We start from the raw sequence: 25,862 nt of genomic DNA, 5'->3' as shown, positions 1-25,862 counted from the left end.
AGGGAGGGGAGTGGCAGGTGGTGAAGCTGAAGAGCTGCAGAGTCGTGCAGGGATCAGGGCACCTGTGACCTTGCAAGTCTTACAAAGAGCTGGGACTTCATCCTGTCAATCAACATTTCTCAAACTTTTTTGGCCAAGGACCCATTTTTATTTCTTAAATTTTTATTCTATCACTGACCAATCAAATATATTTGTGAAACACAGTAAAATGAATAATTAGAAAAAAAGAAAGACACAAAATACTAGCCAAATCTTTAATTATGAGATTCAACTGACATAAAATCACTCTTTCCACTAACTATACTTATTCTCAATTTCTGTACTAACCTTGATGCAGACTTCAAATAAGCACCTTATCACACTGAGTGAAGTAAGTTAGAGAAGGATAGATACCATATGATATTGTTTATATGTGGAATTTTTTTAAAAAGCCTACAGATTAATTTATCTACAAAATAGAAATAGAGTTACAGTTGTAGAAAACAAACTTACAGTCACTGGGAGGTAAAGGGGAGGAGGCATGAATTAGGAGATTGGGATTGACATATACAGTCTATTATATACAAAATAGATAACTAATAAGGACCTCCTGTATAGCACAGTGACTCTATCCAATACTCTGTAATGACCTATATGAGAAAAGAATCTAAAGAAGAGTAGATATATGTATGTGTATAATTGATTAACTTTGCTGTACAGCAGAAACAAACACAACGTTATAAATCAGCTATACCTCAATAAAAAAAAATTTTAGGGAAATTAACAGCTTGCAGTCCAACTCTAGTTCATAGAACACACTTCAGTTACACAAGGGGATGTCGGGAGCCACTGAAATGGTTCAAGCAGAAGTGCTGAAATGTAAGTTGAGCTTTTTAGAATGACTGTATCCAGAGTATCGATTAACAGAGATGTCTTCAGAGGTACATTACCAGCTCTGCTCTGAATTATGATATATCCCATCCAAGATTTTCTCAAGACCTTTTCTGTGAATCCATAGAAGGCATCATGATAAAAGACTGATGACACAAGTTGTTAGATCTTGCTAAGATTCTGAATGGCTGAGTTAGAATTTGGTCGTTTTAATGGTTACAGGTACCCAAGCTCTAATGGAATGAGCTGACTTTTGAAAATGCCACTTGATTCTTGACAATGGCAGTAGGAAGAGAAGTAAGAGATGGAAAGGAGTGTGTGGGTGTGTGTGGGTGTGTGTGGGTGTGCACACGCACGTGTGCACATGTGTGTGTGTGTACAGGCACATGTTTGCTAGATCTAGAGGATGGAGTCCTACTGAAAACAAATGTGTTCTTCTCTCAATTCTGCTTTTAATCAGCCTGACTAGAAAAGCCATTTAGTCACATGTGTGGGGGAGAAAGGATGCACACCATGTTAAGTCTTTCAGCCCCGATCTAAATGTATGTGTCTTTCTTTCAGGACTGAGAAATGCGGGCAGTTGGTTTGCATCCCTAGTAGCTGGTTACTTGAAACAAAGGCTTCCTTATGCGGGAACCAGTACCTCAAAATGGCTACTCTGTGTTCTCAGTCACTCAGCCATGTCTGACTCTTTGTGACCCACTGGAGCTCCCCCGGCTCCTCTGCCCATGGGATTTTTCAGTCAAGAATACTGAAGTGGGTTGCCATTTCCTTCTCCAAATCACTCAGTATAGTACAGTTTCATAAAATTACTGTTTATTCTATGGCATATATTCTATGTTAAAAATATTGTCTGAAGGGCAAATAAATACCCCAAGCCCCAGAAGCTGAAACACAAATCTTCTTGGAGTGAATTTTGAAGAGTTATTTTCAAAATTCTGCAGGTAACAGGAAGAGTTGTTCACATGGGGTTATCACATAACATTAGTCTTGTACAGGACTCGTAATTCAGTGAAAGTGATCCCTCTGCCTGACTCCTCCTCCCCCCCCCCCCCCGCCCAAAAATGACTGATTTTCTCAACCACAAGCCATCAGAGATATTTTTGGAGTCATCTTTGAAGATGATCTTGATTGAGTTAATCAATCAATTTCCCACAGTGTTGATAGTCTGACTTCCCACTAAAGGCATTAGCAGGAAGGTACATAATTAGACTCCCACCACACAGATAAACTACACTATTGCACTAGAATACACAATCTGCTTCTCAGAAGTTTTGAGTTAGTGGAGTGTCTGGAAAGATTTTCAGGTCATTTAAAGTTAGATATACAAAACATTAGTAATAATCACCACCTACTTTTTATGGGGTATTTATTGTGAGCTACACAACATACTAAATATCTGAATGTATTAGATTTATTATCTGATTAAATTTTAACAGTAACTCCGTTAAGGAATATTTCACTATCAACTCCTTTCTGCAGATAGGGATATTCAAATATACAGAAAGATGAGGGAACTTACTCAAGGTGAAAACCTTACCATCTAAATAAAAATGCATTATAAATTATGAAACTTCTAAGTCATTAGAGGAGGGAAATAAGTGGATAAAGAAAATGAAACAGTCTAATAGAAGGCAAAAAAAAGAGAAAAAAAAGTTTTTTTAAAAAAAAGCCTAAAATGTGATTTGAGAAATAAACTTGTATTGATCAGTGACAATTATAAATGCATATAGAAAGATCTATATTCTTTTAGGACACCGTTAAATATAATGACCTCCAAATATTGAAATAAACTATTTTTAAATATAAAAATATAAACTATTTTATAAATGTAAAATACTAACCTAAATAAAGCTGATATGACTCTATTATTAGAATAGTGCTTTAAAATCAGTTTTAGGAATAAAGAAAATTATTATATAATAGTGAAAGAAATAGTCCAACATAAATATATATAAGGTGCACAAAAGATAAGATTGAAACATGGAAGGTAGGAAAAATTAAAATAATAGTGAAGAAAATTTCCACAACTGAAATATATCAGTTTTTATTTTAAAAGGGTCATCAAGTGTCTGACACAATGGACAAAACAGACCCACACCACAGTGCTTTATAGAGAAATCTGAGAACACTGGGGACAAAGAGAATATCCTATAAATTTCCAGAAGGACATAAAAAGTCACAGTTAAAAGATTTTATCAAAAGAAAGGCTGGTAACTAGAAGGTGATGGACAAGTACCTTCAAAAATCTAAAGGGAAATTATTTTCAACTTCAAATTTGAAGTTGAGCCAAATTGTCAATTAAACATCAGGATAGACTAAAAATATTTGAAGACATACAAAATTTCAAGAGACTTATTTCTCATGCAACATTGCTTTGAAAACTATTGGAGGATATGTTTCACAAAATCTATGGAGAAAATCCGGGGTAAAGAACATACCAGATACAGAAGATCAGCATGGGAAGTATATAAAAGTACATATACATACATACATACATATATAGACACTCTATAACAAGTATATAAAAGATAAGCAAACAAAACCAAACTCATTATTCACTATAGGCAAAACAAAAAGTGATCATAAATGGCTGAGCTGTGAATATCATTTGCATAGTCACAATATGTAAGCAGTTACCATTAATGCTGACAAAAGGATAATATGAGAAAATGGGAGAATGTGTAGGGCTCATGAAGGATTAACTATCTAGAGAGAACCCAATGTCTTACAGTGGTAATTCAATAGTAAAGCATAAAACTAAAATTGTAAGGAATGGCAATTCAAGGATGTTATTTTGAAATATGGAGTTAAGTAACAAAATAACCAGACAAAGGATTAAAATTTTGTCTCTGAGGAAGGCAAAGAGAGGAGATGAACATCATCTTTTGGGTCCTAGAGAGTCACTGAAGTTTTCAGCAGGGGTCTAAATGATCAGATTTGTGTCTTAATAAAGATCCCTGCCATAAAACAGTTGATGTACAATGGGTGACCTGGGTTAAAGTACTCAGGATGGGAATAGCAAAAATGGATGAATGTGATAGAGGCTCAGGACCCAGTCTCCAGCAGTGGTTCTCAACGTGTGGGCTCCAAATTAAAGCATCCCCTGGAAATGTGTCACAAACCCAGATGCTCAGGCCTCATCCGAGGAACTCTAAAGCTGGGCCCAACAATCCGCCCACTGGATGATTCCGATGCATGCTAAAATTTGAGCCACTGAGCTGTGGGAATGGGTGATTGATTGGATGTTTGCATTGAAGAAGAAGAGAAAGGAGGATAATGTCCTATTTCTGGCTTGAGCAACTGGGCAATAAAGAGGCAAATAAAGTTCAAGATAAACAATGCCCAAGTGCTTTATAAGTGGAGTTATACGCACAGCCCACTGATATCTGGGCAGGGACCCATTCAGTCTTGAGCAGTCTCTGAACAACAGTGTACCTTCCAAGCCCATGAAAATGCTAGAGGTTTTACACCATCTTTCACACTTGACTTGCCCCGTGCTAACTTCAGTTGAAAGTCAATTTTTGTTTTATCACAAATAGCTATGAAGCCAGAATCCTTTACAATTCCTATTCCGATGTGGGTTCTGACCTGCTGCTAAGATGCCACATGGGAAAGAGTTTAAAGAGGCAGGAGATTGTTAATGACAGTTTCCAGGAACTTGTTCTCTCTTCTTTCAATGGTCTGTCTTGGGCTTTTAAAGGCGTCCCATAAATCTTTTATGGCCCGTAACTTTGGGGCACCAAGGAATGAACAATGAATGAATAAATAATTTATCTGTTTTAGTGACTAGCCCAGGTTTTAGATAACAAATCACTAAAAGAATTATTATTATCATTTTTAAAGCACAGTACAATAAGCATCTCTGAGCTTGTCACATCATTCCTGGATTCCAGCAAACCCTCCCCATACGTTTTTTTCTCTCTGCTTCATCTGTCTTGCACGCCAATGCCAGACTCGTATTTTGGAAGCCTCTGGAACACAAGTAACTCAATAATGGAGTTTTTGTGGCTCTTCCCTTTTCTGAACACAACATTAAAATGGGGGGTGGGAGGGTACATTGTATATCCTAGCAGGTGAGGAGTAGGCCTTGATGAAAACTCAGTGAATCAATAAAAAGAGAGAATTTAATTCTTAGCTTTTTTTCTTTCTTCCTTACTTGAAAAATCTGTTGGAAAAATCTAAAGAAAGGTTGGTTAGAAAAGTGCTTTGAGTGTTGGAAATTTATATGCAAGTATAATGCAAGACATGTGTACCTGAAAGACATTTCTGCCTTGGGTGAATTGATCAAGCATGTTGCAAAAGTATGAAGTAGACAACGCCTGGGGCTGGGGTTCTGGATGCCAAGGGGAGGAGGTGAATAGGGAAGAAGTAGACAGGGGCCAAGCAGAGAATCAGGGCAGAGAGTGGAGACATTGCTTTTGACTCCTTTTGGGGTGATCAAGGAGCAACATGCTATTGACCATCACAGGTCAGGAAATGCAGCTTTGAGCCAGCAGCCTTTAGGAGCTGACCATCCCAATGGACCTCATGTGTCACCTCAACCTCCCAAGGGCTTTTATCTATGGATGATGCGCGGTGTGCTCCTGAGAGGAGCCTGGTGACCTGAACGTCTGGATCTTCTCACAACCTGTGCTTCCGCAGATCCAGCCTTATTGGCTCAGAACATCTATACTTATATACATGAAGTTGACTCTAATCCCTTTAGCTCTGGTCCTCTCCTACTTTTTCCTGGGTCCAGTGAATCTTTTTTCCCCTCCCAGCTAAGAGAGGGCTTGATTTATTTATTTGGTTGTGCTGAGACTTAGTTGTAGCGTGCGGGAGCTTTCTTTGCAGCATGTGGCATCTAGTTCCCTGACTAGGGATTGAACCATGGCCCCCTGCATTGGGTGCTCAGAGTCTTAGCCTCTGGACCACCAGGGAAGTCCCAGAGAGTGGTTTTTTTTTGTTTTTGCTTGTGCCTAAAATATTGCTATCTAGGTTGGTCATAACTTTTCTTCCAAGGAGTAAGCGTCTTTTAATTTATTGGCTGCAGTCACTATCTGCAGCGATTTTGGAGCCCCCCAAAATAAAGTCTGATACTGTTTCCACTGTTTCCCCATCTATTTCCCATGAAGTGATGGGACCGGATGCCATGATCTTCATTTTCTGAATGTTGAGCTTTCAGCCAACTTTTTCCCTCTCCTCTTTGACTTTCATCAAGAGGCTTTTTAGTTCCTCTTCACTCTCTGCCATAAGGGTGGTGTCATCTGCATATCTGAGGTTATTGATATTTCTCCCGGCAATCTTGATTCCAGCTTGTGTTTCTTCCAGCCCGGCATTTCTCATGATGTACTCTGCATATAAGTTAAATAAGCAGGGTGACAATATACAGCCTTGACGCACTCCTTTTCCTCCATCTAGTCAAGGCTATGGTTTTTCCAGTGGTCATGTATGGATGTGAGAGTTGGACTGTGAAGAAGGCTGAGTGCTGAAGAATTGATGCTTTTGAACTGTGGTGTTGGAGAAGACTCTTGAGAGTCCCTTGGGCTGCAAGGAGATCCAACCAGTCCATTCTGAAGGAGATCAACCCTGGGATTTCTTTGGAAGGAATGATGCTAAAGCTGAAACTCTAGTACTTTGGCCACCTCATGAGAAGAGTTGACTCATTGGAAAAGACTCTGATGCTGGGAGGGATTGGGGGGCGGGAGGAGAAGGGGACGACAGAGGATGGGATGGCTGGATGGCATCACTAACTCAATGGACGTGAGTCTGAGTGAACTCCAGGAGTTGGTGATGGACAGGGAGGCCTGGTGTGCTGTGATTCATGGGGTCACAAAGAGTCAGACATGACTGAGCAACTGAACTGAACTGAAAATATTTTTCCGCAAACTTTTACCTGTTCCTTAAGTTTATTTTTTCCCTTAAACGTTCACCCTTTTGAGACCTAAAAAGGCAGAAAATGTTCTTTATCTTCTGCTTTCTGTTAACACCTTTTATTTTGGGAACTGAGGCAAGCAGTTAGCTCAGACCAGCACAGTTTCTTGAATGAGAGGAAGTAAAAACTGGGAAAAAGCAATGTCTATAAAAATGATGGTTAAGATTGAGCTGATTCATATTAAATTGCTGATATTCAGCCCTTTTTATTTACAAGATATTGATTTCAAATTGTTTAATATTTTAAAAACCATTTCCTACTACATGAAGGTGTATTCAAAAGCCTTCACTATAGTAGCTGTAATAAAATCACTAGTTTTAAAAAATGCAACCCAACATGTGCAAACTATGACCAACCTAGATAGCATATTAAAAAGCAGAGATATTACTTTGCCAACAAAGTTCCATCTAGTCAAGGCTATGATTTTTCCAGTGGTCATGTCTGGATATGAGAATTGGACTGTGAAGAAAGCTGAGCACCGAAGAATTGATGCTTCTGATCTGTGGTGCTGGAGGAGACTCTTGCGAGTCCCTTGGAGATCCAACCAGTCCATCCTAAAGGAGATCAATCCTGGGTGTTCATTGGAAAGACTGATGCTAAAGCTGAAACTCCAATACTTTGGCCACCTCATGCGAAGAGTTGACTCATTGGAAAAGACCCTGATGCTGGGAGGGATTGGGGGCAAGAGGAGAAGGGGACGACAGAGGATGAGATGGTTAGATGGCATCACCGACTCGATGCACATGAGTTTGGGTGAACTCTGGGAGTTGGCGATGGACAGGGAGGCCTGGCGTGCTGCGATTCATGGGGTCACAAAGAGTCAGACACAACTGAGCGACTGAACAGAACTGAAGAATTAAGAACCCGTTAGTCTAAAAGTAAGGGTTAATTAAGGTAGAATTAATCAAGGAGAATTTTCTAGAAGTGATCTTTCCTGGTCTTAAAATAGAGTTATGGGCTAATGGGAAAAGTCAGGGCTCAGTAGGGGGCAGGAATGGCCTTGCTTTCAGAGGCAAATTGATAGAGTGAGAAAAGGGACTTTGTATTTATTGCTATCAAAAGATGTGGTTAGGGGAATTCCCTGATGGTCCAGTGATTAGGATTCTACTCTCACTGTCAAGGGCCCAGGTTCAATTCCCAGTAAGGGAACTAAGATCCCATGAGCATTAAATCGAGAATCAAAGACATGATTTTCAACCCCAAGTTTCCTACAATGAGCTAGGAAACCTCGGAAAACTCGTGTGCATGTGTGCATGCTAAGTGGCTTCAGTTGTGTCTGACTCTTTGTGACTCTATGGACTGTAACCCACCAGGCTCCTGTATCCATGGGATTCTCTAGGCAAGAATACTGGAGTGGGTGCCATGCCCTCCTCCAGAGGATTTTCCCGACCCAGGGATCGAACTCAGGTCTCCTGCATTGCATGCAGATTCTTTACCACTGAGCCCCTGGAAAGCTCATTAGACTTTGTAAATCTATATTAGTGTGTGTGTGTTAGTCACTTAGTCATGTCCAACTCTGCGACCTCATGGACTGTAGCCTGCCAGGCTCCTCTGTCCATGCAGATTCTCCAGGCAAGAATACTGTAGTGGGTTGTCATCTCCTTTACTGAAAAAAAAGAGAAGATAATAATACCTCCTTTTGCCCCTCACACAGGGTTGTTGTCAGGATCCAATAAAATCGTGTAAAGAACTATAAAAATGCAAGAATTTCTTTATTTAGAGTAACAGCTTTTGAGGCCTCATTTAGGCATTGTGTGGCTTCATGAATATGATTGATATCAGATTCAGAAAAGATGAAAATAAATTAGGCTCATCTTCAGATGCCCAAGAAATGTCAATAACATTTCAATTATGAATGATAAAAGAGAAAAATGAGCAAAACCTCAGATGATTACCCCAGGCTCGAACTTGATAAACATGCTTCTAGTGGGGAAAAATAATACAGTGTGATGGTTTTGTTCACAAATTTCTTTTCCCTGTTCCTCTTCTTTCTCTTCCTCTTTCTTTTCTTTTTTTTCCCTCCTCCCGCCATTTCTCCCTTCCCGTTTTCCTCCTCCATCTTAATTTGTTGAGCATCACATGAAGTCAGAGTCTAGCTTAAGGACGTTATACAATTGCTCGCTTTAATTATGTATTGTTCTCTTTTCAGCACTCTTTCCATTTCATGAGCTAGCCTGTTGTGCTGTTTACTTCAAAATGTAATATATTTAATGGGAAGTCCATCTCTTCCTCCCACCAAAGCACCCCCCCCACCCTGCCACACCCTGTGGGTTTCTGCAGTCAGTAGAATTGTCAGGGTCCATTACTGCCGCAGTCTGGTTCTGCAAGCCTGAGTTTCCGCCCCCTCAGGGAAGCTTGGCCTGAGCTCTCAGGCACTGGCCTGGCCAGGCTTGGCCCAGGTCCCGTCCTCCACAGCTGTCCTGTGAGCCCTGTGGGCACCCCTGCTTCTGTGAGGTTATCTCACGAAGCCCTGGACACAGCCTTCTCCGTGTTATTTCTCTTCCTACCTTATTCAACCTTTCATGTTAGTGGCAGTAACAGTCTCTTGGATGTGGGAGGCCATCTGTGAGGGGCTAATTGATTTCCCTCCGTCATTCCATATTTATTTTCCTTCCCCTCGCCTCCAGAAGCATGCTCTGAACCAAAGGCCATGGCAGCAGCAGCAGCTCATGCTGGCAGAATCCTGCTTTTATTATTTCTTCCCTGGCAACAATTATTTATCCAGCTTGTCAAGCGACTGAGGACATCGCAAGGACCATCTGTTTCCCTCTGCCTGAATCCTCTCATGCAGTTTGACTCCACGTTCAGGACCATCTCACCAGCACAGCTCACATTTTCCTCTGTGTGTCTGCACCACCTTTGGCAGGATTTCTTCCCTTGGGTTGGTATTTTCACTTCAAACTTGCTCATTTGATTAGCATCCTGCTCTGATATTAACTGTTTAGCTTCCAGCAAGCCTCTGTTGCTTAGCTTCCCCTCCATCCTTGAAGGGGTTGCTTTCATCACATCTCTGCTAATATCATCTTTCTTCGGAGCCAAACATTGTGGGTTTAACCTCCTGAGAAGCTCTCATCCGCTTTCCCACTTCTCCTGCCCGTGGTCTCAGTTCCGGCTCTCTTGTCTTCTTGCGTGCAGGGCTGAAACAGACTGTTCTCCTTGCAGACATGCCTAACCCTCTGTGAACCACTCTGCCAAGTGATTTGCCCAAAACACAAGCCTGCGTTCGTGGCCCTGCTCGGTTTCAATCCCTCAGGGATTTTCCCACTGAGCTCAGGTTAAGCCTATCTACTTTGGCCATGACGTACGTCTTTTGACCTTTTCCCTCTGCTTTTTCTTCTAGCAGCATCTTGTGTTATGTCCCTGTATTTTTTTTTTTTTCTCTTCACTGGAAAAATCCTGGCAGTGGGTCTGAATTGGCAGAGGGAGATCATTTGCCAATATCTGGGGGCATCTTCGATGGTCACGGTTAGGGGCGAAAGGGGGAATTGCCTCTGGTATCTACTGGACAGAGGCCTCGGGTGCTGCTAAATATCCTGCAATGCATAGAACAGCTACACATGACAAAGAATTAGCCAAAATGTCCATAGTGCTGTGGCTGAGAAAGCCTGCTCTAGCCAGACCAACCTCCTTGGAGTTGCCTGCATGCACTGCCCTCTCTCATGCCTCCATTTTTTTTTTGCCCAGTGACCTTTCCTCTCCAGTGCATCCCTCTCTCCCACCATTGGCCTGTTGATGTCCAATCATCCTTCAAGGCTCAGCACAAGGATCGCCTTGTTTTGATTTCTTGACCATGCACAATATCTGGAGCCCCTCTTCTGAGCTTTTAGTGACTCCAAAATTTCAGGCAAAGTATATTTATAGGATATCTGCTAAGGACCAGGACAGTGTTAGGTTTTAAAATTAAGATAGTGAGCAAAATTAGCCTTGTCACTGCATTGATAAGCTCAACAATCTGGTAGGGGAGACAGAAAGTTGTCAAATAAACACACAGATAAATGTGCTACTCACCTGCCTGAGCTCCTCTCCTCTCCATGTGGAAAGATCCCTGACTTTCATTTCATTCTTGAGTTTTATCTTGAGACCTAGGGGTCTCTCCTAGGCCTGCTTGATATTGGCAAAGTTTTTGCTTGCTTGATTTTTGATCACTTGATTTTGGGATCTTGTGTTATATCTTCTTAGAAACCTCTCTTGAACAAACAACCAGAATTCAAATTCTGTCCCATCGTGCCCCAGGCCATTCCCAACGGACCTGCCCATTCCCGTCATCCCTGCCCCCTGTCTGCGCCCACAGTCCTATCTGGTCACGGCCACGCCTGCCTGGTTTTGAATGCTTCCTCCTCCCCTTCATTCTTTGGCTGTTTTCCTTCTTCTGTCAAGACCCTGCTCACGTGCCTGTCCATAGGTTCTGAAAACACAATGATTTCCACTGTATATGGCCTCTGTTAGCACATGGTACATATTTGTATCTCCAGCACTCAGTAAAGAAAAATGGTAAAAAGCATAGTTTCTGAAGTCTGACAGATGTGAAGTTACTTAATCCTTCAAAGCCTTAATTTCTTCATCTGAACGATAAATACAAGTTTCTTAAGTTTCTTCAAGAGCTTATGTCTACCACATAAGTTTCTGAAACGATTAAATAAAGCAATCCATGTAAAATGCCCAGCATAGTATTAAGGACTCAATAAATGTTAAGGTTATTACTATCTCTAACCATATTGTAGGTTACATAAAGGTAGCTCTCCCCTGGTCTAACTGCTTGCTCTCTGAGGATAGGCACTGTAATTTATTCATTGCTAATAACTCAGAGACAAGAAAAGCTTGGATAGTAGATGCCTGTTGCATATTTGACCCAGGGATGGGAATCCAATTACAAGGTCTCTCCCATAGCAGGTAAATACTTAACATTAATTGAGCTCTTACTACATACAGCAGCACGTGGGCAAACACACAAACTGCCTCACTGAATCCTCATAATCACCCTAGGAGATTGGTACCCTTATCATTACTTCCCATTTTACAAAAAAACTGGGAAACAGAGAGATCAACAGCCTGCCCAAGGTTACACAATTAGCAAGTGGCTTTGATGCTGGGAGGGATTGGGGGCAGGAGGAGAAGGGGACGACAGAGGATGAGATGGCTGGATGGCATCACTGACTCGATGGACGTGAATCTGAGTGAACTCTGAGAGTTGGTGATGGACAGGGAGGCCTGGCGTGCTGCGATTCATGGGGTCGCAAAGAGTCAGACACAACTGAGCGACTGAACTGAACTGAAGTGGCTTATTTATAAAACAGAGAATTTAAATCATTAGATCTTTACTAAAAATTTAGCTAATATTTATTTTGAGGATTTACTGATGATGTAGTACAATAGACACAAAGAAGGATTTTGTCTAGATGTAGATGATGTAAAATACTGACTTCTCTCCCAGAGCCACCAAATTATTGCAAGTTTCAGAGCCCCTCCCAGTAAGACTCAGTAGGGTATAGGATAGCGGGAGGTGTTTCTCTTCTAATCCAAACCAGACATTCAGACAAGGCAACTGCTCATGTTTGCCCTCTCTGTTTTCAGAGATCTTCTATACTAATGTGGGGAATATGTAAATGAGAGCAGGAGAGAATTAGAGAGATGAGTGTGTCACAGCAGGAAAATTGAGAGAAAAAGGGTTTATTTGCAGATGAATGAGGACCCATCAAGTAGAGTCCCTAAACAGGGATGACTCTGTCCCCTAATAATACAGGCCACCCAACTGCTGGGTTTTTACTGGGAAGTTGGGGAGAGAAGTCTTAATAAAGTGTCTTAAAGAAGCAGTCTCCGTGGCATTTCGGTCACAGGTAGCCCCTCTACCAGGACTTTCCAGAGCATAACTCAGCCGTAAAGAGGAAAATCCCATGGACGGAGGAGCCTGGAAGGCTGCAGTCCATGGTGTCGTTGAGTGAGACACGACTGAGCAACTTCACTTTCACTTTTCACTTTCATGCATTGGAGAAGGAAATGGCAACCCACTCCAGTGTTCTTGCCTGGAGAATCCCAGGGACGGGGGAACCTGGTGGGCTGCCGTCTATGAGGTCGCACAGAGTCGGACACGACTGAAGTGACTTAGCAGTAGCAGCAGCAAAGAGGACCCAGGGAGTTCTTAAACTACCTGGGCTCCAAAGGCACCCATTTAAATTCTTAATTTTAGCCAAATGAGAATTATTCTTGCAGTCAAGTAAAGTGAACTGCTGAGTTTCACAATTTGCTCTTAGAGAAAACTGTAATTAATCTCCGAAAAGTCACTGGGATATAAAACTTGCAGTGTAGCGAGCAAATGTTATTAAAGCATCAAGCTTCTCCCATGAGTGAATGATGCTGCCACCTCCTCCTAGGACACAGTTCTGGGGTCCAGGCTGCAGGCTTGGGTTACAGGTGACACTGTATAATGAGGTCTTTCAGCCTAACCTGGTGATTGGATCTCCCAGCTCAGGGAGGACTGATAGCTCAGGTATATACCCAAACCTATCAGAAAATTTCTGAAGGGGGAGCCTCAGGGACATCGCTGTTCAATAGGCTGAAGTGTCTCATGCTATTATCAACTTCCTTTGTTTTTTACTTTTCTGATTGAGGAGAGTGAAGGTCACAGAGACGCCAGTAAAGGAAACTCAGTGGAAATAATGAGCTCTCAGAAGGGGGGTGAGGAGGAGCGTGAGGCAGATAGAGAAGAAAAGAAACACTTGTATTATGAACCTGAGAAAAAGATTGCCCCAGCAGCCTCAGTTTCATTGATTTGTTGGGAAGAAGGAATGTATTGGGAAGGAGACAAAAGGGAACCACCTGAGCTGCAAATAATCCAAAAGGAAAAATAAGTTAATTGTTCGTGGAGGCTATTTGATTATATATTTATCCTTGAAATATATATTATATCACTGCTTGCAATGCAGTAGGGTAGTTCTCCAAAGATGAATTGGGACACAGTTCACAATGAGGAAGAAGACATGCTGGGCAGACAAAAGCAGCAGATGTACCTTGTACAGATTATAATATATCAAACCATATATGATCATTCAATGTACACTCTTCAAGAACTAAGAAATGAAAAACCAAATCTGATCCTGTATGTGCATTCAAATCTTTGATAATTAAAATAAAATAAAATATTCTTAACATGGGAGCTAACTGAACAGAGTTTGAAATTCCAGGTTTTATTTTGCATACAGAAGTTTCTTAAATCTTTGCTGAATGATGAATGAATTTCTTTGGTTATTAGAGCTATGCTTTGTAGTTTAACTGAACCACAAATTCTTTATTATGACTATTTGTATTACATATTACATACTCAACTTTACACCAATAGTTACATATTATAAATGCAGTAGTCATAGCATATGATATATAACTATATGATATAACACGTCCATACTATATGATTATATGCCATGTAATTACATATACATTACATATAGTATATATCAAATTATACTAGCAAAGCACCAACAACAGAGATTTCTGACTAAGAATTCTCTAGTTAACAGAATTTTGGTAAGAGGGGTTATATTTTTACCATTGGACAAGCAGGTGGCTTGAATGATCAGGGAGTCTGGGAAGGTGAATTTTACTCCAAGATTTATGTGCAGATCCCAATTATACCTGAGAATCTAACTCCTTCAGTATCGACAGACTCACTCTTCCCTGGAAGCAGCACTTTTCGGCTCTGAACCCAATTATCCTCCGTAGTTCAGCCTTTGCTTCCATTTCAGAGCTCGTCCAGATGAGTACTTTCTCTGGGATACATTTATTCCCTTTTAAGTATGAGCAAAATGAATCGGCAATCAGAAAGACAGCCAGGGTATGATTAGCCAGAGTGTACAGGATAAACAGTGTTTTAGTTCCCCACGTGTTGACAAAATTTACAATATTGCAAATTACAAAATTCACTCTGCGTTATTCAGGGGAAATTAACATTAAATACTGAGCACCATAACTTTACTGCCCTCCTGGCCAAAGTTGGACATCCAGATGGCATTGATTCATCTGGTAGTACATCTTTGTGTGCCTCGCGGAGCCCTTTATTGGGGATTATCAGTAGTAGCACCTGGCTCCCATATTTATTCCAACAGCGCTCCTGTTGTAACCATAAGACCCTGATGTGAGATGATGGCACTGCCTCAAGCATTAGGATGGTGTTTCAGCCCCTGTTTAAAACCTTCAAATGAAGCAAAGACAGCAGGAACTCACTGGATAAAACTGGATGGAACAGGACCAAGCATGCGATCAAGTGGGCTCGTCCATCAGTAAGGAGGCAGGAGTAGGAGAGAGGAGAGAGGAAAGAGATGAGACAGGATGCTTGTAAGGCAGGCAAGGGGAGGAAGAGGCAGGAAGAGACTGTAAAAAGGACAAGGGAGCTAAGAAAAACCTGTTCTGTCAGGCAAAGGAGAAAAGGCCAAGACAGAGGGGGCGAGGCAGTGATGCCACAGGAGAGGGAGGCCAGAAGAACAAGACAGTTTTGACCCAGCCTCCCCGCAGGGAGCAAGGCTGGGTGCTCCTCGGCACGTGCATATCTACGTGTGCATGCATGCCCGGGCCCCAGCTTGTTGACATAGCAGGAGATATGGGGCTGGTGGCTGCGTCCAAGCTGGCGGTGGCCGTAGGGGGAATCTGAAAGTGAGAGCAGTCCAATAAAAGCAAAGTGGGGACAAGTTGTGTACGTTTCAGTATAAAGAACTGTAAGAGCCTGAAAGAGGAGTGAGAAGGCCTCTACACTTAGTTCTGCCATTAATAAGAAAAACAGCAATGGCAACGTTTGCTGGGGATTGCTATTTTCCAGGCATGGTGTCGAGGGTTTCACTTATACCCTCTTGTTTTATGTTTGTACCGAGTCCATGCAACAGGCACTGCTGTCTTACTTTGTGGGCACAAGAGGACACAGTGGGGTACCCAGCTACTTGCCCAAGGTCATAGAGGCACGTGGTGAGGGGAAATGGGGGATGGAGAGAAAGATGGCCCGGGTCAGAACCTACTTCACTCATTCCAATCTGGGCTGCAGGTTTTGTTTTGTCTTTTTTAATGTGGACCATTTTTTTTTGTCTTTATTAAATTTGTTGTAATATTGCTCCTGTGGTTTATGTTCTGGTGTTTTGGCCACAAGGCATGCAGGATCTTAGCTCCCTGATCAGGGATCAGACTGGCACCCCGTGCATTGGAAAGCAAAGCTTTAACCGCTGGACAGTCAGGGAAGTCCCTGAGCTAAGGTTTTCTTCTGGCAAAATGTTTAGCCATTACCAACAACTTGAGATCACTAACCAGACACCTGCTGAGATTCCCTTCTGCTTTTTAAGCCAATGCAACACATAAAGTCCTTTACTACCAGGTGGCCCAGGGGTCCTTTTCTAAATCCTTTCTCCTTCAAAGCAACTTTTCATATCATGACAGAAGAAGGTGACATGCACACAAGTAAACACCAGAACTACTTTTCTGATTTGTTTTAATCAGGATGGCTGATGAGGAGAAAGCTTTGTTCTAGAACTATAAGCATCCAAGTTGATACACAAGCTGTGATGGACAGCTGATAAGGTTTATGGAAGAGAGGAGAAAAGAGAATTCCTGAATGTAAATGAGGCAATTAGTGTAGGAGTAAAAAAAAGTACCACGCTCATGTCTGGGAGCTCTGGTCATACCCACTCATTCCCAAATCTTATAAACAACCTCCGTAACAGAGCACCAAAGTCCTGCCTGCCAGAAGTCTAAGCCAGTGCAACAGTTGTGCCCAGAGATAGTTCCTGTCTCTGGTGGGATCTTTTCTTACTGGTGTTGGCAGTTGGGACTGTTCGGTTCAGTTCAGTTCAGTTCAGCTCAGTCACTCAGTCATGTCCAACTCTTTGCAACCCCACGAACCGCAGCAGGCCAGGTCTCCCTGTCTATTACCAACTCCCGGAGCTTACTCAAGCTCATGTCCATTGAGTCGGTGATGCCATCTAACCATTTCATCCTCTGTTGTTCCCTTCTTCTCCTGCCTTCTATCTTTCCCAGTATCAGGGTCTTTTCCGATGAGCCGACCCTACGCATCAGGTAGCCTAAGTACTGGAGTTTCAGCTTCAGCATCAGTCCCTCCAATGAATATTCAGGACTGATTTCCTTTAGGATTGACTGGTTGGGTCTCCTTGCAATCCAAGGGACTCGCAAGAATCTTCTCCAACACCACAGTTCAAAAGCATCAATTCTTTGGCACTCAGCTTTCTTGATAGCCCAACTCTCACATCCATACATGACTACTGAAAAAACCATAGCTTTGACTAGACAGACCTTTGTTGGCAAAGTAATGCCTCTACTTTTTATTTTTTTTTATTTATTTTTTTTTTGCCTCTACTTTTTAATATGCTGTCTAGGTTGGTCATAGATTTTCTTCCAAGGAGCCAGCATTTTTTAATTTCATGGCTGCAGTCACCATCTTCAGTGATTTTGGAGCCCAGAAAAATAAAGAGACTGTTCAGTGGATAGAAATTGGGTAAGAGCTTTGCAGGGAGAAACGAGAGCAAGAAATACAGCCTCTCTTTAGTGTAGATTTTATTGAAGAAAGGACCCAGCAAATTGCAGGAAAGCATCCTAAGATCTCATGTGCTCATCTTCCTGAAGTATTCATGGGTGTTGTTCACAAATCTCTTGTCCCAGATTCTCCCAGCTGGTCTGGGTCTGCACTGTGCCCTCAGCAGCCCTGGGCATCCCCTCCGCGTCTCTCCTGCTCACATCCTGCTCCTTCTAGTGCCGTGGCATTGGCAGTCACATTGCTGCCCTGGGGCTGTTGCCAGCATTCAGGAAGTCTGGTCAGGTCTGATTGCTCATTTCTGTCTGGGGGCAGCCCCCTGGAATACTGGTGAATAGAATTTTCAATTTCATTATAGAGACAAAGGAAGGAGTTAAAAATAGAAACTGATAAGACTTGGAATTCTGGGAGAATTAACAAGAAGGCTTAGGATCAAAATGATACGCAGATTCATGGATTTTTTAAATAATTTTATTTATTTATTTATAATATGTGCTGGGTCTTCGTTGCTGCATGGGCTTTTCTCTAGTTGTTACGAGAGGGGACGACTCTAGTTGCGGTGCACAGGCTTCTCGTTGTGATGATTTCTCTTGCTGTGGAGCACGGCCCTAGAGCACAGACTCAGTAGCTGTGCACAGGCTTAGTGGCTCTGCAGCATTGCGGAATCATCCCAGATCAGGGATTGAACCCGTGTTTCCTGCACTGACATTCTTTACCGCTAAACCACCAGGGAAGCTCCAGTGGGTGTTTTAATGAGTGGTAAGTTGGAATAAGGCAAAGAAGAGACAGGAAGAAAGAACAGTTAGGGTATTTTAAACATAAAATAAAGCAAAAAGAACTAGAAAAAAACAATGTCTTCTTGTTTATCTTAAAACCGATTAAACAAAATGACTATAATTTTACATAATATAAAATATAACTATAAATGTTATTCATAGTAGCCAATAGAAAAGTTATATTTTAGCCTAGGTGCCTTTAGTGGAGTTGAAAAAGATGACCCCACAGTTTGCTACCTTTGAAAAGAGATTTGTAAGAAACTCAGAGAAGAATTTAATGATACAGAGCCTACACTATGATGGCATAGGGGAGGGGGCCACATCTTCACTTAAGTACTTCCTCCTTCCTCCCTCCCTCCCATCCCTGCCAGATGGAGATCAGACACATGTGTCAAGGGGACTCGGTCACTTTGTCTGCAAATTAACTGTTATATTAAGATCTGCAAAAAGACAGTCCATTAAAGTTTTGCCTCTGAAGAGAGAAAGGAGTGGAAATAAATTATCAGCTCAAGGACATTTTTACAGATCTTTTAGCATTCGTTATGACTATTTAAGACTAATTGAAATCAGTTGGTCCAGTGCCTCAGCTCTACCCAGTTCAGTTTTGCCCTTGGGAGAGCTTGATATCTTCCCACCTCTGGATCAACAAATAGTGTTCTGATTTGTTAGCTCTGTAAAAAGATCCAAGAGGCCTCAGTGAAGTAATTCAGCTTTTAAAACAAACTGAATGCAGAACTGGGATGGACTCCCATTCTCATGAGAAGCAAGGGGCAGGCCAGATGCTGTGGGCTAGGATGGAAACAAGATGCTCAAGGAAAAATAAAATTGGCCAGATCAATGGCACACAAAGCTGAGGGCAGTTTCCTGAAGCAGCATCTAGATGGTACCAAGAAAGCCATTTGCAAGGGAGCAGTTATTCATCCTATGTCTTCCACAAGCCTACTCAGAAAAGTACAGGCCAGCATCACTGGGTTGTTCTGTCTTTATACTTGCTATACTCTTGAGTTCATTTTCCTAGTCTGATAATGAGATTTGAGAGCAGTTAAGAAAGGCTTGCAATTGAAATGTAACCTATATGATCTTTCCTTTGTGCCTGATTTGTTGTTAATTGAAGCTGAATTACATTATCATATTAATTACAGGAGAGACCAGGATGAAAAAGTATGGCACACAGTTTTGCTGGGAAATTAGAGGGTATGTTCTTCCAGAAGAGTGGGTACTGGAAAGAGCATTGAACCAGGAATCAGGTCTGGGGTTTGAGTTTTTTCTTTGTTTCTTATTAATTACATAACCTTGGATAATCCATTTGGAATTTTAGAATCTCCATTTCTTCATTATAAAATTGGGATAAAAGCATCTCCCCTAACAACCTTACAGGGCTACTGTGTTTATAACTCAGGGTGATCAAGGGAAGATCCAAGTTCTGTGGAGTCTGCAGCTTACAGAATTTGGGGGTACCCTGGTTAAAAAATAGAATTACCAAATCATAAAAAACAAAATTACATATAATGTGGAATTTAGAATAAGAAATGACCGTATGTTATGAAACCATATTCCCACCTCAAATTTATTTTAGCCAGATGTCAAAAATATTTCAAAGAATGTGGCCAGAAAGAGACACTTGAAAGAAGAGTCAGAGTAAAGAGAAAGTGTGGTCATAACAAACTGCACAGCTAAAATACCTACTTTTGCGAATTTTACAAAAACACAGAGTGTGTGAACATATTGCCAGGGTCTCGGAAGGGGCTTGTACCTGTGAGAGACCTAGCAATCAAAGCATTTTTAGCTTCATGGTAAATCTGTTTCTGAGATGATGTTTGTTAAAGATCTTTGTGAACTGTGGAGCATAGATGAAAGGCATTGTTTCCCGTTTTCCATTTCCAGAGTTGTTCCCTGCCAGGAAGTCTATTTAACTGGCTACTATTATAATTCTGTTTTAATAAACTTGATGCAAATTGGGGTTTAGATGATATGTATCACAGCCACAACCTAAATTATTCAGTTCAAAGAGCATATTTGTTTAAATTTTCTTTCTCTGAATATATACACCCAATTGCATTTATAAAGCAGGCATTAGCTTTATAAATGACTCATTTACAGTTTCTAAAACACTTTGTATTTGAGCCTTGTTTTAGCTATCATTAGGTAACAAATCATCCCCAAATTCATAGCTTAAAACAATAACATCATGTGTGATTTCTCTTGCTTCCTGTGGGTCAGTTACTTGAGAATGGGTTAGATGAATGATTCTGGCATGAGGTCTCTCGTGTTGCTACAGTAGGATTTTGGTTAGAGCTGCAGTCATCTATAGGCTTAACTAAGACTAGAGGGCTTCTTCCAAGGTGCTCACAGAGTTGGCAAGTTGGTACTTTTGGTCACCCGCCTGGTTTTCCACATGTGATACTTTCCCAGGCTGCTTAAATGTCCTCACAGCATAGTGACTGGCTTCTCCCAGAGCAACCAATCTAAGGGAGAGAAAGAGAGAGCCCATAAAGGTCATCTTACCATTTATGACCTAGCCTAGGAAGTCCATCAGCATCATTTCCCTTGCATATTTTTGGTTCAGGAAGTTAGAAGTCAGTCCAGATTCAAGTGGGGGCAACAAAAGCCTCTTCTCTCAGTCAAGAATTATCGACACCACGTGGTCGAAGGAGAGCTTACAATGCAATATAAATTGGAGCAACCATTTTTGGAAAAGATGTAGGTACAAGCCTATATCAACTTGGGAGATTGGTCAAGCAAGCGTTTTTCATCTTTATTTACCCAGAGGGAAAACGTCAAAGCACTTTGTCAGGAAGAAATCTAATATGCCTGGGTCCAAAACCACCCTCTATACTATAGCTAATTTCTCTGAACTCTTCTGAAAGGAAGGTACTTACCCTCTCAGGATTTCTCTTGACATGATTGTTAACTCTAATACATGATTCTCATCAGGCTTAAATGAGATAAGTTCTATTAGGGGGTCAGCCCTGTGCCTGGCTCAAAGTACATGATCAATAAATGGTAGGTACGGTTTGGAGATGAGAAAACACCAAATGGAAACCTGAAGTAGTTGCTCACTAAATAATTTCTCAAGGTTATAAGCTACAAAAGAATCAAAGAATCAAAAATCTTTTAACTTAAAGAGGAATACTTTCTTCATCATAATGGGGTCCTTCACCAAACAGAAAAATGACTGACCTTTGTGTTTGCATGTAATTCATATATAACTTGTTCATATAGCTTGTTTATAAGTAGAAGCCCTTCTTTTAGTCTAACTTCAAACACCAGCGGGAAAGTTAAATCTCTTCAGTTCCAGATGCCCATTGTTTATGTTTGGATGATAAATGTGATTCACATTACTGATGAAGGAAGCACTGAACTTGTGAATCACTTTTTAACTATTCAATTGGATAGAATACACAATATGTAAAATTAATAGGAGCCTCAGTCTGGAGCAAATTTCCATTTTTTTCCCCTTAGTTAACAGACTCGGTATAAACAGTAACATAGCTGAGTTTAGCACACAGGAACATGTGGCCATAGTTTTCAATTGTCAAACATGTTGACCAATTGTTTTCTCTTTTCTTAAATATGAAAGCTGATTAAGGGGCTTTGCTTACCTAACATTATTCTGGCCATGTTTGTTGGGAGGTTGAGGGGAAGGGTTAGCAGAAAGTGTTTAATGCACTAAACATAAGGTTTCCATAATTCATTAGCTCCACTTTTGCACACCTTCCTATGCATTTACAGAGTCTGCATTCATTACAGTGATGGATGGGATGCTGATTACATACTTTGTGTTGCTCTTGTCCAGAATACGTTTTTTCACATTAATTTAAAAAAACTTTTAATGATGTCCTTAAAAATGACTGAATGTTTATACCAGAATTGAACAGCAGACTTAACCGGAGTTATCTGGAATTTGACAAATAAAAAGTTTGCTTTCCCTTGACCTCTGTTTACTCTTTCCCATTAAAACTAAGAAACAATGCACATGAAAAGATGAAGGCTTGAATTAAGCTTTCAGCAGTTCTTGAGTTCTTCACAGTGTTCATAATACTGCGAAGGGTATCTTCCACCCCTGGGGAAGTTAGTGATACTTGGAAAGCTTGCCTATTTCATCTCCCTCTAGGAGAATCACTGGGAACCTTCACATATTAAAGGTTCTCAGAAATCAAGTAACAAAATCCATTTCGTTTGTTTTAACTCAGTGTCTCTGAAATGTATTTGAACAGGGAGTTCTTTTTTGTTCTTTGTTTTTTCAAAGAACTTCAACTGACATCTCCTGGACTCTCATCCTCTTTTATGGGCTACATTCACTATTCCAGTGTAGATGTGTAATACCATTTTACTTAGCAAAGCTCATACTGATGGACATTTCAGTTGTTAGCAAGTTTTTGCTATTTTCAACCCCCAGTTTGTAAATGGTAGCGTGTATTCATAGTTATTGTCACTAATAGATGTCTAAAAGTAGGATTCACAGCCTTGACCCAGTCTTGATATATAAGCCACAAATCAGCATCCTGAACATCACTGAAGTTGCTTCATGGAAACCCAAAAACAATAATCTCCATTCTGCAGTGGGAATGTCATGGTGGTTCCATAGTGACAATTAGAGCAAGAGGCCCGGATGTTCAGGGACAGACAAAGCCCCATATGCTGTATTTTTATGGAAGCCAGCTCTCTGCCTCACCCCTGCTTGACTCTGGGTGTGGATATTTTGTTCTCATCAATTGTAAAGTTTGCCACAGAAGTATCAGCTGAACACCTCTGACTTCCTGGCTGAGAAAACCTTGGGATAATGTGCCCTGCTTTCACTCAAGTAGCCCCTGGAATGTATGAGTTAACTGCACAAGGCATCCAGTGAGCACTCTCCTTCTGCATTGCCCTCTGTCCAGTCCTTACTCATCTTCTGCTGTTGGCTGGTTACAAAAAACAGCAGTGCCTGGAGCTCAGGAAACAACTCTCCAAAGACCATCTGTTTCTGAGGGCACTAGCGAAACTTGTCTCTACTTAGTTTACAGCTCATGTTTCCACTGGTGAATATACTTTCTCAGTGAACACTTGGCCAAATGATTTGCAATTGGGAATGAGATATATTTCTTATGTATAAACAGGATCATCATTTCACGTATTTTGGAAAAACTCTGAACCCATCTAATTCTCATTATGGCTGTGACTTTGCATAAACCCTGACCTAACCATATGACTGATTACTTTCCAGAACAAACCTGCTTTGTCTGTGCTGCTGTGTCCAAAATCACTAGCTGACATTGCACTCACTAGTTGCCACCATTCCTTCTTCCAAAAATAACTGCCATGCTTCATCCCTTTTCCTCACCCCATATCCTTTCTCTCCAATGTTATGAATTTTATCTGTTCTTCAGGACTTAGATCCTGTCTACAGCCTTCCAGAAGCCTGCCCTGCTCTCCTTACCCCAAAATGATCATTATTTTCTCATTTTTTCAGCCGTCTCCATATTTAGACTTATATCTTCATTTATCTTTAAAAAAAAATTCTGTGTACTTTGTCTTCAACTGGATTGTAGGCATTTTGAAGTCAGTGACTGTCTTTTCATCATTTCAGATGGAAGAAACATACATCTTCTCTCATTTCTGCTGCTAAGTCACTTCAGTCGTGTCTGACTCTGTGCGACCCCATAGACGGCAGCCCACCAGGCTCCCTCGTCCCTGGGATTCTCCAGGCAAGAACACTGGAGTGGGTTGCCATTTCCTTCTCCAATGCATGAAAGTGAAAAGTGAAAGTGATGTCGCTCAGTCGTGTCGGACTCTTAGCGACCCCATGGACTGCAGCCTACCAGGCTCCTCCATCCATAGGATTTTCCAGGCAAGAGTACTGGAGTGGGGTGCCACTGCTTTCTCCATTTCTAGAGAATAGCAAATAATCCCCAACCTTTTTGGCACCAGAGACTGGTTTCATGGAAGACAATTTTTCCGTGGACCATGGGAGGGAGGGGGATGGTTTCAGGATGATTCAAGCGCATTACATTTATTGTGTACTTTATTTCTATTATTATTACATCAGCTCCACCTTAGATCAGGGATTAGATCCAGGAGGCTGGGGACCCCTGGACTATAGGACAAAAGCACAGATGACATATGCTCAAATAGACATAGAAGCTAATGAGTGATTCTTATGAACGTCTCCATTCTCCAAAACGTTTTCTACCTTAGTTTTCTGTCCTTAAAAACTATGTGTCTATACAATCAGAAAATTAGAATGTCCCATTGCAAATATTTCTCAGAATTTTGAGCCAAGAGAATGATAGGGGTACTTGTCTCAAGTGTTGACTGATTTACTGAGTCAAACATTTATTGAATCCAAACATTTATTGAGATCTTGCTATATATCAGAACCCATCCTAGGTTCTGGAATCTAGCAGTGAATAAGACAGACACAGTCCCTACCCTCAAGAAACAAATGCACTGAAAATCTTTTGCTCTTGAAAAACTATGAACCCAACCTTGAAAGCCGAGAGAGAAAAGAAATATGAATGGCCATTTGGAATTCTGGACATAAAATATATGCATCACCTATTTTATGCATATGTGCTAGTACGTGGTTGCATAAAATGGAGCTTGTTTTTTTATTATTCTTTTATGGATTGGCTATAGACTATGCAGTGCAAGTGGGACATAAAAGAATAATGGAAAAGATGAGACCTGACTAAATAAATCCCTTGAAAGCTTTTTTTTAAAACACTCTGTCATGAGAATAAATTCCTCTTGCACCGTTTTTTTTTTTTTTTTGCTTTTGTTCTTTTCTAGGTCACCAGAAATGAAAATATATTAGGAGAATGGCATGTGCATTAAAAATCTTTGCAGTATCTCCAAGTCAACACTAGACCTTAAAAAACCCGAAGGAAATACTCAGAATGAATACATGGGGGGAAGGGCACTGCATAGCATTTGAAAACCTGAAAATATCTATGCATTTGTCTAGACTGGTGGTTATTACTGTAATAAGCAACTGAAGCCAAACAAATGAGACCATTTTTCGTGATAGTTTTCAGATTGTAATCATGCACATTGAGAACGCAGAATGCACATTAGATAAACCTCACGATAAGGGATTAGGGAAATAGTCTGGAGAATAAATAAAATGAGGGGTTTAGAGCCAGGCAACATTTACTGTAAAATTGGGCATATATATGAAACATCAGGCTGCAGATGTTTCATTTCCATAATATGCTATAAAATAATTCTTCATCGTTAGAAATTTCCAACCCACAGTGAATGATAGATGAACAACTGACTGGGAGGTAGAATCAGAAAGCTTTATGATAAAAATGAGGTATTGATTCTGTGAGATTTTAATTTAGATTAGTTCACTTAGAAAAAGTAATAAATTGATATGTACTCGACACAGCTTACATTCGAAATGACTTATCAGGATTCCAAAACGAAACCTTAAGCAAGCAATAATTTTAACTGTAGTTCTCCCCCAAGTTGCCCGCAGTAAATTACAGCATCTTTGCAAATAATTGGGACAAGAACAAGACAAGTAGTATATCTCTGGATGACGGATGGGAGTTTGAGCTTCAGTGCCCAAAGAAAAGATGGGAAAAGAACTGGAAAGAAGTGTCTGGCCATAATAAATTAGGAAGACAAACATCTGAACTATTATAAAAGTGATTCAACATAAGCCATACCATATATTTGCTCAAAGCTGAGTTCAATTTGATGGTTTCAGATGGTCAGATGTGAGGCATTATCTGTAGGCAAATACAGAATTGGACCTCTTTGATTCATATCTAGATTTCTTGAGATTTTAATTTGT

The sequence above is a fragment of the Oryx dammah genome, unplaced genomic scaffold (assembly GCF_014754425.2).
Source record: "Oryx dammah isolate SB20612 unplaced genomic scaffold, SCBI_Odam_1.1 HiC_scaffold_11164, whole genome shotgun sequence".
NCBI classification, from domain to species: Eukaryota; Metazoa; Chordata; class Mammalia; order Artiodactyla; family Bovidae; genus Oryx; species Oryx dammah.
This window is presented reverse-complemented; position numbering follows the sequence as displayed.